This window comes from Mytilus galloprovincialis, chromosome 5, assembly GCF_965363235.1.
Source record: "Mytilus galloprovincialis chromosome 5, xbMytGall1.hap1.1, whole genome shotgun sequence".
Classification (NCBI taxonomy): Eukaryota; Metazoa; Mollusca; class Bivalvia; order Mytilida; family Mytilidae; genus Mytilus; species Mytilus galloprovincialis.
This window is the reverse complement of record NC_134842.1, coordinates 89,075,885-89,089,052: the sequence shown is the minus strand read 5'-3', so window position 1 is coordinate 89,089,052 and position 13,168 is coordinate 89,075,885. Positions and strand designations below refer to the sequence as shown.

The following is a 13,168-nucleotide window of genomic DNA, read 5'->3' as shown; positions in this document are numbered from 1 at the left end:
AGTATTGCTTTTCGATTTCTTTCAACCACTTAATTAATATCATATGGGGTTGATTAAAATGACACCTCAAATATTAGATTGAGAGATAAGGCACATCTAGTGCTTAACGAGGCCCGATCAAGAACGCGTTTTTGAATATTGCGCAACTCGGACAGTTTTCGGTAGTTGGTTTAACGGTTTTCATATAAGACATAACATAAATGTAGACATTACCTTTTCTGATTACTTCAGGCACCAAAATGATAAAATAAAACAGTTTTTGATCGTAGTCATATTTTATTTACATTTATACTGTTATTATTGTTTACGACATAGTTTCGCGCCATTTACGGCAATGTAAACAACATCCAGACGACATGCCTAGCCGAAAGAAGAACGGTCGGTTTTTGAAAAACTGTCAGGCAGAGACTTACAAGAACGGAGTAGACAACATTTCTAGACCCGATTTAGCAACAAGTGATTTTGATACACCACCTACACTCGATTTTGATACGTTTTTTACAACCAATTTTGATACTACTTTTACACCCGATTTTGATACATCTTTTACGCCAGGTTCTTTTCAACATGATCACACGTATCAATCGTCTACATCTTTTGATGATATAAATGATTTATATTTTTCTGGAAAGTTGAAGCCAATTTGTTATACCAGACATGCTATTGACATTAAGACCTTGTTTTGCTAACATGAGATGTTCTAGATGTGACATTACATTGAAGTTAAAAGATGGAATTGGAATTTTGCCTGCTGGTTTATGTGGTCACCTGATTGTTCGTTGTTATAACTGTAATGACTTTGTACGTGTTGCCATGGGCAAAACCCACAATTCATCCCATGGGCCAAGGATATTTGATGTCAACACCAAACTTGCAACTGGTAAGTATGATGCAAAAAAAAACCTACACACCCTGTATATTTATACTTCATATTCACATGTAGCATGTTTACCTGATACCAATTTCCCGACTGCAAATAATTATGATGTCTTGCAAGGCTTTTTTTCTAGATGAGGCCTTTGCAGGCTTTAGTTTATTGCTTTTTGTTGTTTTTTTTCTGTCTGGCAAGAATGTAAGAAATACATCTGACATCATCCAGTGAAAAGGTCGTTAACACAGTAGAATAAAATGCTTCACTGAGCACAAATCAAACCCTGAACAATTGGGGCAATATTGGACACAATATTCCAGCTTGATACTGTCTGAACTGGGATTTTGATTAAATTTTTTGACATAACTATAATATAGCTTTCAGGGCCTTTTGAAGCTAGCTATGCGGAATGGGCTTTGCTCACTGTTGAAGGCTGTACAGTGACCTTTAGTTGTTAATTTCTGTGTCATTTAGGTGTTTTTTGGAGAGTTGTCGCATTGGCAATCATACCACATCTTCTTTTTCATATTATGTACTGTACATGTACATTCTTAATTTATTCTGTACTATGCACCAAATACTCTTATAACAAAACCTTCAACATCATGTGCCGAAATGTGGTGAAAATTTGGTGTCAGAATGAGGCCACACTTAGAAATATTTTGGCTTGCCCAAACCCTACCCAACATCGAGACAGTGGGTACATTTGTAGCTAGGTAGGCTATTTCTTTTCTTTTCTTTTGGCAAAGAGAAATTTACATGTAAGTACATGTATTAATGTTTATTAGTCTTCATGTCTATCTGAATAAAAATAAATAATTTCACGTCAGGACATTGAGGCCTAAATTAGAATATTGTTTGTTTCCTGCATCCCGATCCTGCCAAGCTAGGTGTGGGTAGGTAGGTAGGGAAATAATTTTATTTTTCCGAAAAGCTTGAACATTATCGGACGACCCGGCAAGCCTAAAAATCAGAAATGAATAAAATAATATTTGACTTAGATTTGACAATAAAATTTTAAGAGTAACACCATTTTTTCAAGGTCGGTCGGGATTGGGGAAACAGTCAATAATTTATTTTAGGCCCAATAAAAGATTTTGAGTAGGCAGTATTTCAAGGGTGTGAAAGGTGTCTTCCCGATTGTCCCACTTTTTGAAATTACAGGTAAAAAGGTAGTGATTTTTTGTTGGACAATCGGGAAGATGTTTGTGGGACAATTGGGAAATTTAATTGTGGGACAATCGGGAATTGTTTTGATTGTGATTAATCTGTGTTATAGTGTGAAGTAGGTAATTACAGGTAACTAATAATTTTTCGGTAATTTAACTTGTAAAATATGAAAAAAAAGAAGATAAAATGATTTTTAAATATTTTATTTTGCACATATTAATATGAAATAGCAGTAAACATAGAATATAATGTAGCACTACTCATTTCTTCATTAATGTATGATAATGGGTTTCAATCAAGCATTTTAGAACACAATTGATAGTATAAAGCACATATAGTGTAGAAGGTTCAACAATAAAGCATACACAATAAATAAGTATACCATTAAAGCTTAATCATACATAGCAAAAAATTTCATTAAACAAATCTAGTCTAAATGTAACAAATAGGAGGCAGTGTCTGCAAACTGAAATACAGTAATATCACCATTTTGTAGTTGATCTTTCAGTTGTTGAAGGCGCTGGTTGAGTTGGGTATATTTCCTTCTTTTTGTAGGTCTTACTCCCCCGGCATGGTACTGGATAAGAGTTATCTCATTAAATGCCTGTTCTTCTTTGAGGTAATTTAGTAGTGTATATATGTTTGGGTGTGGCACTTGGATCATTTTCTTCAAGCCGCTGTGCCAACCTTGTAGGTGGTTTGTTGTTTTTGGTCCTTCTGTTTGGTAGTGATTCCACAGCTGTCTGTTTGCTTCAACCCAGTAAGTAGTGACGTAATCTGTAAAAGGGGTAGTATTTGCAGTTGAGTCTGAGTTTTCCAACTCTTCTAGTGCATGAAACCAGACGTCTTCTACTTCTGCTGTTGGTACGAGTGGAAGAACTGCTGCCCTGCGTATCAGTTGGTGGATGTCTGGTTCCCCTTTGTAGTATGTGACGAGCCCTGTTGATTGCACTTTACGCCAAATACATTGTGTAAAGTGGAAAAAACAGCCTTTGATAGTAGTTCCCGGAAAAGATGATTTGGTAGAATTCTGTACAGCAGATTTGTTATCTATGAAGAAAGTAGTTGGGTTCAGTTGAATCTGGCGTTGGTTGCAAGCATTCTTCAGTAGTGAGAAGAATCTGGTATAGATGTCTTCTGACTTTCCAGGTAAAAGTGCAAAAACCAGTGGGAACATCTCTCCATCAATCAGTGCATGTAGAGTATACAGATGTTCAAAGATTGATGGACATGGGTAGAAGGTACCATCAGCGTAGATTGTATTGTTGTCGTTGTTTGCCAGGTGTTGTAGGTTGCTGTCAGTGGCGAATACAAGAATCCTATCGAAAGTACCATCGTTGATAAGCAAGAATCTTTCAGCAGCTGTAGTTTGGGTCCACTCATCCTGGAGGTCAATATTCAGTAGAGATGTTGGTAGATGTGGTATAAGGTCCTCTCGCTGACGATAAAGACTGGACTTCAGAGAAGGGAAAGTTGGTAGCTGTTCAACCATCCTTTGAGTATCATCATTCCATTCTGGTGTTCGAAGCTTGGCTATTTCCTGTTTATAGATTGCTGGTACAGGAGTAGTCTCTGCTCTACATCTTTTCTTTATGTGTTGCAATACTTTGGTCACCTCTAGTTTGGCTGGGTTTGGTGGATGATTGTGTACTCGGTTGAATCCAATGGGTATGTTGTTTAATGTACGTATAGTTGCAGGACAGGTTCTTGTAGCACATCTCCAGTAGACTCTATCATTGCGAAGTCTCTGTATACAAGGCTCTGCCCACATCGCTCGTTGTCTATAAACGTGACTTGGTACTGTGCGTTTGTCATCTATACTTCTAGTTAGAATTACTGATTATGGTCAAAATGTCAGCATTTCCACATCATAAAGCACTAGTGAGAAGTGCTCATTGATCTGAGCATCCCATATTTATCACATTCAGCAGCTTGGGCTGTGTGACATGAACAATGTTCTCAGAGCATCCTCTGTTCATACAAAAAATTAATTACAAACTTTAATTAGATTATAAAATCAAATCAATTTAAATTAATTTATGCTCTTTTTTTGATTGTGTGCATTATTTTAATACCTATTTAGAATTTTAACAAAAAAAATTAAATTTATTTATACTCTTCTTTTTTTTTTTAAACATGTTAAATGTATGCATTATATTGATATTTATTTAGAATCTGAACAAAACAAAAATTATAAATGTTGTGACATACAGGGCATGAACTTATGTTAAAGTTTAATCCAGCTTGACATGTACGGAGCTTAAAAAAAATAAAAATAGTGGAGTCAGCTCAAAGTACATCGGTAGTACTTAAATGACAAAAAAGCCCGTACAATTCAAACTGTTACCCTTGTAATTAATTTAGAAGTAAAATGTCCCGTTTTTTTATAATAAGTAATAGTTTCATTTATTTAATTATTTATTTAATTTTTTTATTCTATCTATAAAATTTGGATTTTCAGGGGGGGTATATCATGAAACAGTTATTGCATTTCGGGAGTTAGACATGGGCTTGTTTTCTGCCTGCCTGATCATCAGTCAGAGCACACGACGATGCCTTTTTCCAGGTTGCAATTAACCTTCACTATCATGGTTTGTATCTTCCGTGGGATAGTGCGTATACACGATTCTCACGGGACCACTGGCTGGGGCAACTGATCTAACATAGTCTACACATAGTATTCAAGAAATACGACAGAGCAACTGACTATCATAATTAAAACAAACATAAACAAGTGACACAATACGTTATTTTTAACACATAACACTTACAACCACATATGAAGAAAAAAACAAAAACAAAAAAGGAAAGCATAACAAACATTTATTATTTTTCTTTTAGTTAAAATTAGATGTAAAAGTATAGGTCAAAAACCGAAGTCTCAAAAACCAAAAGTCTCAATCCCTTATAGAAGTTAAAAACATTAGTTTATTTTATTAGTTTTATTTTTATTTAAATTTAATAAAATAAGTTTAAACTAGTATAGGTTAATAAGGCGCACTACCTATAAACAAAAAAGTCGCCTTCAATATATATTTATTTTCTTAAATTTTTATTTAATGGAATTTTTTCTAAAGTAAAATATTACTATAATGGACTAATTCCAGATTTAGTTACCAGGGCGCAATTACCAGTTGGTAAGCCGTCCACCAAAAACATATCACCGTAACCGTAGCTCAAGGCAAGATCTTAAGTAAACATATATATTAGATATAGGAAGATGTGGTGTGAGTGCCAATGAGACAACTCTCCATCCAAATAACAATTTATAAAAGTAACCTACAATGTATTATAGATCAGTATACAGCCTTCAACACGGAGCCGTGGCTCACACCGTGGCTCACACCGAACAAAAAGCTATAAAGGGCCCCAAAATTACTAGTGTAAAACCATTCAAACGGGAAAACCAACGGTCTAATCTATATAAAAAACGAGTAACGAGAAACATGTATAAATTACATAAACAAACGACATCTTCTGTACATGTACATCAGATTCCTATATGTACATAAATGTATTGACACATACAAATACTGCAATGTTTTAAATGAAAATTAATATTTCAGGTATGTACCACAGTGGAATAGGACCAATACAGTTAAATAATTTATTTACATCACTTAATTTGCCAAATGTCAGTGAAAGCCTGATAAGAAGACGATGTGAAGAGGTTGGGCCTATACTTGAACATATAGCACAACAGTCAGTAGACAATGCTTTGTTTGAGGAGGGATTGCTATCCAAAACTTATGAGTAAATCAATAATGACTATGTAATGACAGAGTTGTGTAAGCCTGATATTTTCTAATATTGAATATAAATCTACAAAGGATTGAACCACTCTACACATGTCATGAATATTAATGTGAATGCGATTTGTTGTGTGAAAATTAGCTCTATTTTGAATGAGCATGAATTGAAGTTTAAGTCATAATTAATGCAACATACGTTTTTATGTATGTCAATCTTGAAAGAAAAATAGGACTTTATTCATATGATAAACAAGAGGCTCGCTAGATCCTGCTTTGCTCACATGTAATTTGTTTATTATTTGAGTTTGTTAACTTTAAAAAAACCTGCTATGAAACAATGCACACCAAACTAAGTCTTAATTATCCTTATTTAGTACAAGGTTTGTGTTTTATTTTCTGTTTTGTCAAACAAACATGGCTGCCATTGCTATAAATAAATCATAGGGGTGAAATGCAGTTTTTGGCTTATATCTCTGAAACTAAAGTAATTAGAATAAATTTGACATGGGGTCAAGATCTATATGTCCTTAAATTTTTAGAGGAATCAGACATTGTCAGACCTGTTGTAGGGTTGCTGTCCATATGTAGTGCTTTTATCTTTTAACTCTCCAATATTTTTTTCATTTCAGGTACTTTACAAGCAGATAAGGATGACAGTGATGCAATTCATGCCATTGCTAGTGGGTCAGAAACTGCAACAGCCAGTAGTGAAATACCTTCAACAGACAACACTAATTCTGTGTGTGACCCTATTAATGTAACTGGAATAACAGCATCAGCAGACGGAGGTTATCAGAGAAGGGGGTCAGGAAGGTGTTACAATAGTTTGTCTGGTAACTATATCTTTATAATTCACCTATCTTATGACGGAAGTATTATGGTCTGTTTACGTGTCATACTAAAACTAAAAAAACTTAATTTATTCTTGAAACTAAGAAATATTGAACAGATATATCATGCTTGGAAGCAGGGTTTCCGTTGGCAGTACCCATTTTTACACATTTTTCAAAAAAATAAAAAAATGTTTGCGATAAAAGATTCATCGTTTGCAAAAGAATTTGGCTAAAGAAATTGTAACAATTCAATTTTATGATTGATGGGCATTATGTTTTCTGGTCTGTGCGTTTGTTCCTCCGTTTGTCTGTCCCGCTTCAGGTAAAAGTTTTTAGACAAGGTATTTTTTATGGAGTTGAAGTTCAATAAACTTGAAACTCAGTACAGATGTTCCCTATTATATGATCTTTCTAATTTTATTGGCAAATTAAAGTTTTAATCCTATTTTCACAGTCCACTGAACATAGAAAATGATAGTGAGGATGGGACATCCGTGTACTATGGACACATTCTTGTTTTCTATATGAATGAGGCCGTTAGTTTTCTAGTTTCACTTTGAATTGTTTTATTTGTCACTTCGGGGCCTTTGACAGTTGACTATACTGTATTGACTTTGCTCATTGTTAAAGGCCGTGCAGTGACCTATAGTAATGAAGGGTACAATTATGTGAAAAAAAAAACCAATTATAATTGAGGAGCAAGATTCCTTTCGACATGAAAGTGGGTGTAATACGTAATTAATGAAATCCAGAAACATTAAAAAAATATTCAATTGAAAACTTGTTTTTGTAGGAACAGCTTTAATGATTGGAAAAAAGACTGGAAAGGTTGTTGGCTATAGTGCTCGATACAAGAGATGCAGAAAATGCGATGTGGCAAAATTGAAAAAAAGGTTACCATCAAAACACAAATGTCGTAAGAATTGGTGTGGCTCAGCCAAATCTATGGAACCAGACATGATTGTGGAAATACTCAAAGACGCCAAAAAGAAAGATACCCCGGTAATTACACTTATAGGAGATGACGATTGCACAGCATTTAATCGGGCAAGATGTGAAGTAGACTCATGTTTGGAAAAGGTCAGTGACATCAATCATGTAAAGACGAACATATCCAATAGGCTCCACAAAATAAAAGGCAAATATAAAGAACTCTCAGTAAAAACAATTACTGCTCTCCTTAAAAGCTTTTCTTTCATGTTAGCCCAAAACAAAGATGACTCAGACAGAATAAAGAACAGTTTACCATCTGTAGTGCTACACCAGTTTGGTAAGCATGATGTATGTGGAGATTGGTGCCAAATGAAAAACAAACCCACAGCAAAGCATAGAAATCTGCCATGGGGTGCAGATCTCAAAGATGAAAACATGAAAAAAGATCTTTTAAAGGTGTTTACAGACCTTGACCCGGGAAAGTTGAGCAAACTAGATTCCAGTAATCCTAATGAAAGCTTTAACAACACTGTTCGGTCAAAGACCCCAAAAGACAAGCACTACAGTGAGAGTGGAAGTTTAGCTCACAGATTGTCTGCTGCTGTTTGTCAAAAAAATGAAGGCTACAAATATGTTGCACAGGTACTAATAACTTATTTATATAAAGTAATATAAAAGCATTCATCAAATTACTTTTTTAAAAAGATCATATGATTTATAAACTTAAAAAACTGTAAAACTGGTTCACTAATTAGATTTAGTTGAAAGATAAACCGTAATCACATGAAACTCATAGATATAAATAAGAAGATGTGGTATGATTGCCAATGAGACAACTCTTCACGAGACAAAATTGACACAGAAATTAACAATTATATATATAGGTCACTATACGGCCTTCAACAATGAGCCAAGCCCATTCTGCATTGTCAGCTATAAAAGGCCCGAAATGACAATGTAAAACATTTCAGAGAAAACTAATGGCCTTATTTTAAAAAAAAACAGAATTACAGGTTCCTGACTTGAGACAGGCACATACATAGAAAAAATATATCAAAAAGAATAATATAAATGTTGTTTAGGATGGTAGCTTTGTGAAATGTTATCATACAAAATGTAAGACACAACTCCCAATTTCTTGTGTGTGTGTTATTAGGTCCATGAAGAGCTTGGTCTTAGTCCTGGAATTGCCACGACAGTAACAGCTGCAATAAGAGACAAGGATGTTAACAGGAAAAAGACTAGCAAAGACTAAGTAATTTAAGGTTTGATTCAAAAACATTTCAGAATTTTCATTCGCACACAATCTTTATACATTGAATGACTTTGAAGGAGATTGATTAATTCTAAACATAGTTTTATGCAGCCTTTTGAAATTTCTTATTTTAATTTCTTTTTTCATGGGAGTTATATCCTTTTGATCATATAGATAGAAAATTTAAAATAAAAAGAAATTCCTCTAAATTGATGTTTTTTTAGATTTTTGTATAAAATATTTTACTATTGTATCGTTATAACATGTTTATTAATTAACTACACTGTTATTGGACTTAATATGATGAAAACTGCCTATGCAATATATGGTGTAAACTCGGCCAATACAGAATAAATCGGCCAATATAGATTTTTTTCTGTATTGGCCGAGTTGGCACAAGTGCAGGATTTCGGAGCGTCTCTAGTTTTTACATCGAAAGTCATGAAAAACAGAAACTGAAAGTAAACAGTTGTTTTGAAGACGCAGTTGTCATTTAGTTATCTTAAACATGCTGAAAATGTCAGTATGGCATCAATTCAGGCTAAAGACGGTCACATTCATTTAAAAAGTATTTTGAAAGCAGACGATAGAACTATTTCAGGTTTGGGAAACGAGTAGATTATCACAAAGTTCATTTCTTGAAGACCTCGGACCTGTTTACTTTCGCTCTTTTTTTTTTTGTAAACTGTCATTTATTTTTAAACCCGAACCAGGCATTCTGTAATTATGAAAATCTCTGTTCTTTGGTAGTTTGGCTTATAGATAGTGGTATCAATATCAACTCCTACATCATTGGCGGATCCAGGATTGGAACCCCCCCCTTTTTTTTGGCCGATCAATGCATTTGTCCTGGGTTGGGAACCCCCTTTTTAAAATGGCTGGATCCGCCCCTGTACATTTTCAAAAAAAATATATTCAATTTGTTTCTGCATATAAATACATGCAAAGGCAGTACCTTTCCAATTACTATTTATGTGTTGCGTCTTAATTAAAATTGTAGCACTTTATAGTGACTGGAAAGGGTAGAAAAGTTCATCAGATGAGAAAATGCTGAAGACATCTGGAAACAGCACCAGATCATTATATATATTGCATCTAATAAAAAGAAACTGAGATTTGGATAGTTCCAGTTCAACATGTTCAAGGTAAAAATATATATCTCTTGTGAAATGAGAAAAAAAAATTGTAACACTGTAGTTAATTAATAAATAATAAATGATACTATTACGTGTATTTCTGTATTGGTCTTGTTATTGGTCCTCGGCCAGCTGTATTGGCCTCCGGCTTTGCCTCAGGCCAATACAGCAAGCCTCGGACCAATAACAAGGCGAATACAGAAATACTTACATAATAACATCATAGAATAAACATTACATTTGTCATGCTTTAGAGTGTGTATACTTTACTTTTTACATGAAACAATGCAAATGAATGTTTATTTCTTATATTTTACAGTTACAACGTTTAAAACTTAAAAGTCAAAGATCTTCAGAAACAAGAAGTAATGAAATCAGGGAAGGGGACACTTACTGCTCAAATGTCATTGGTATGTACAAAAAAATATTGTTCTTAAGATAGCTAAATGGGTTTACAAATATACATTAGCCATCTTTTATCTATACGTTTTCAATAAGAATTATAAAAAAACAATAATTGTTCCTACAACATATTATTAAAGCACTACCGGTATATTAAATATATTTCAAAATATTTAATATGAAATTAATATAAAATTATAGTTATAATAGATTTATTTGAGATTTACTATTTTCTAACAAAGAAAGATAATTCTTGTTAGAGTTTTTTGACAAGATAGATATTTGGGGAATATGATTGAGCATTCATGATGAACAACCTTTTAATATAATTTTGACAATGAAAGAACACGACTAATTTCCATTAATAAACTTGCCCTGCTAACATTATTGATAAATATTCTTTAATACTGATTGATTGTTACTCTTTTTTGTGTTTTGTATTTCAAATATCCAAATATCCAATTTTCAAATATCCAATTATCCAATGTAAAACAAGAACAAAATAAGATAGAAATTTGAAATCAAAATGTATTTTGAAGATTTAACAAAAAGAAAGTGTTTCCATTACTTTTCATATGACAGTGGATTACAACACAAACACCAAAACAGTGTTATTACATCCCTTCCGCCTTCTTTCCAATTTTATTCATTATATTGAATTTTTCCAGATAGGTCTTCTTACAAGATGTAATTTGAGCTCAATTGTATATTTTAGCTGATGCACAAGAACCTGATTTGACAGTTATTCCAGGACCATCAGAGGACAACTGTGAACATATTGAGAAAGTTGTAGTTTTTTATGATTTAGAGACCACAGGACTAAGTATGATATAAATATAAATTGGAAATAGGAAAACATCAAGTTTATTTGTACAAGCTTTAGGAGCGAGGGAATATGCAAGACTTTCCAAACAATTTCACCTATTAGCCAAGTATTCACAAAAACTTGATATTTTCTGACAATATTATATACTTATTGACTGACTGGCTATTAGAACAAATCATTGAATGGATAGTGTTGAGTGGAAACATAGTTAAGCTATTGCCTGAATAAGCCAGTCAATAAGTATTTTTTTATACAGGAAACCATGGCATCAGAATGATGTATTATCAGACTATGATGTCACTTTTATCCCCAAAAAAGTTCAGGAAATGGTTAAAAACTATTTGCTGGTTGTCTTTTTTACTATTAGGTGAATAGTCTAGAGAAAATTTTGTAAAAAGCTTGTGTTCGTTTATAGTTTTATTAAAAAAAACAAAAAAACACTGAAGTATAACAATGATATTATTTTATTCTGGAAAAGAACCCACCTAAGATTTTAAAAAATCTAGAAAATCAGGAATTCATTAGTTGAGCCAAATAAAGTCAATCTTTTTATCTGCAAGTTTTTAGAATGCCTCATCAAGGAAATGTCATGAAACTTACACAAAATTTGAGTCATAGATGCACATTTATTGGAAAACATAAAGATTAATAATTCTGGGCTAATAAATTCCAAGGGAGATAATTGATATAATTTAGTTAATCAAATGTGGGATGTGGAGGGTATACTTTAGTAAGTTGACTCATTGTCCTATGCAATACTCTCAGACTGCTAAGTACTATCCACACTGGTCTGTGTCCACTATTGTTACTCTTGGTTTTATGATGCAAAAGATATTTGCAGTTGAACTTTTACCATGACAATCAATCAATCTACTTATTTTCATCAAAGTTACTTTCTTTTTTTTTACAGGTAGACAAAGTTCAATTACACACATTTCTGCAGTTTGTGAGGAGAACAGGAATTTAACAGATACGCAACTCCTACTCAAGAAATTTCAGAGGATGCATGTAGAGTGACAGGATTAAAGTTTAATACAGTGACAAATGAGCTCCTTTACAATAATGAACCAGTTTCTCATAAACGACCACAGCAAGTTCTTTTAGATTTCTTACAGTTTTTAATGTCACTTTGTGCCAGTGACAAACACATTGTGCTTGCTGCTCATAACAATAGGCGATTTGACAGTCTCATACTGTTTAATCAGTTAAAATTTTATAAATTATGGAATCATTTTTTGAGATATATTGTTGGATTCTGTGATACTTTACCATTTTTCAAAATGTTATATCCAGAATTTGAAAATTACAAGCAAGAGTATATTGCTCAGAAACTGTTAAATGAAGCTTACGCCGCTCACAACGCTTTAGATGATTGTAGAATGCTTATGTCTCTTGTAAAAAAGACGGAGAAAATTGATGTTCTCCTATCTGACTATTTTTACAGCAGTCACCAAGTTACATTTCATGGTGTGCAACCGAATAAAGAGTCATTAGAACACTTATTTAGAAATAAGGTCCTCTCTAGAACAATTTTCAAGAAACTTGAAGATTCATCATTGACTTAAAATCATCTGAAAATTTCTCATCATAGAGATGGATTTGATGGTCTGTTTTATTTGCTGAGTGAAAAGACAGGCAGTGGAAAGGCCAGAATTAGTAACAATCGTCGAGTGATTCAAAAGATTGCTGACTTTTTTTCTAATGAAGAATGATGTTATCACTGTATAAACATAAACATGTATTGATAAATAGGGCAGCATTTGATATTTATACCCCCGCTTTTAAAAAAATTAGGGGTTTACTGTTTTACCTCTGTCTGTCCCATGAATATATTTTATCTCATTTTTCTGAGGTACTACTAGACCAGGATTTCTCAAATTTGGTTTCAGGGTTTATATAAGTAAGCTTTAACCTGTGATGCATTTTAAGATTCATCACTCAGCAACTTCCTGTTTAACGAAAACTAGTATGATTTTACACATGATAGCCA

General features: G+C 33.3%; 1 pseudogene; it reads left to right on the top strand.

Annotated features, from left to right (window-relative positions):
- Window positions 1-356: 356 nt before the first annotated feature.
- LOC143074192 (uncharacterized) lies at window positions 357-12,927 on the top strand (annotated as a pseudogene).
- The last annotated feature ends 241 nt before the right edge of the window (window positions 12,928-13,168 follow it).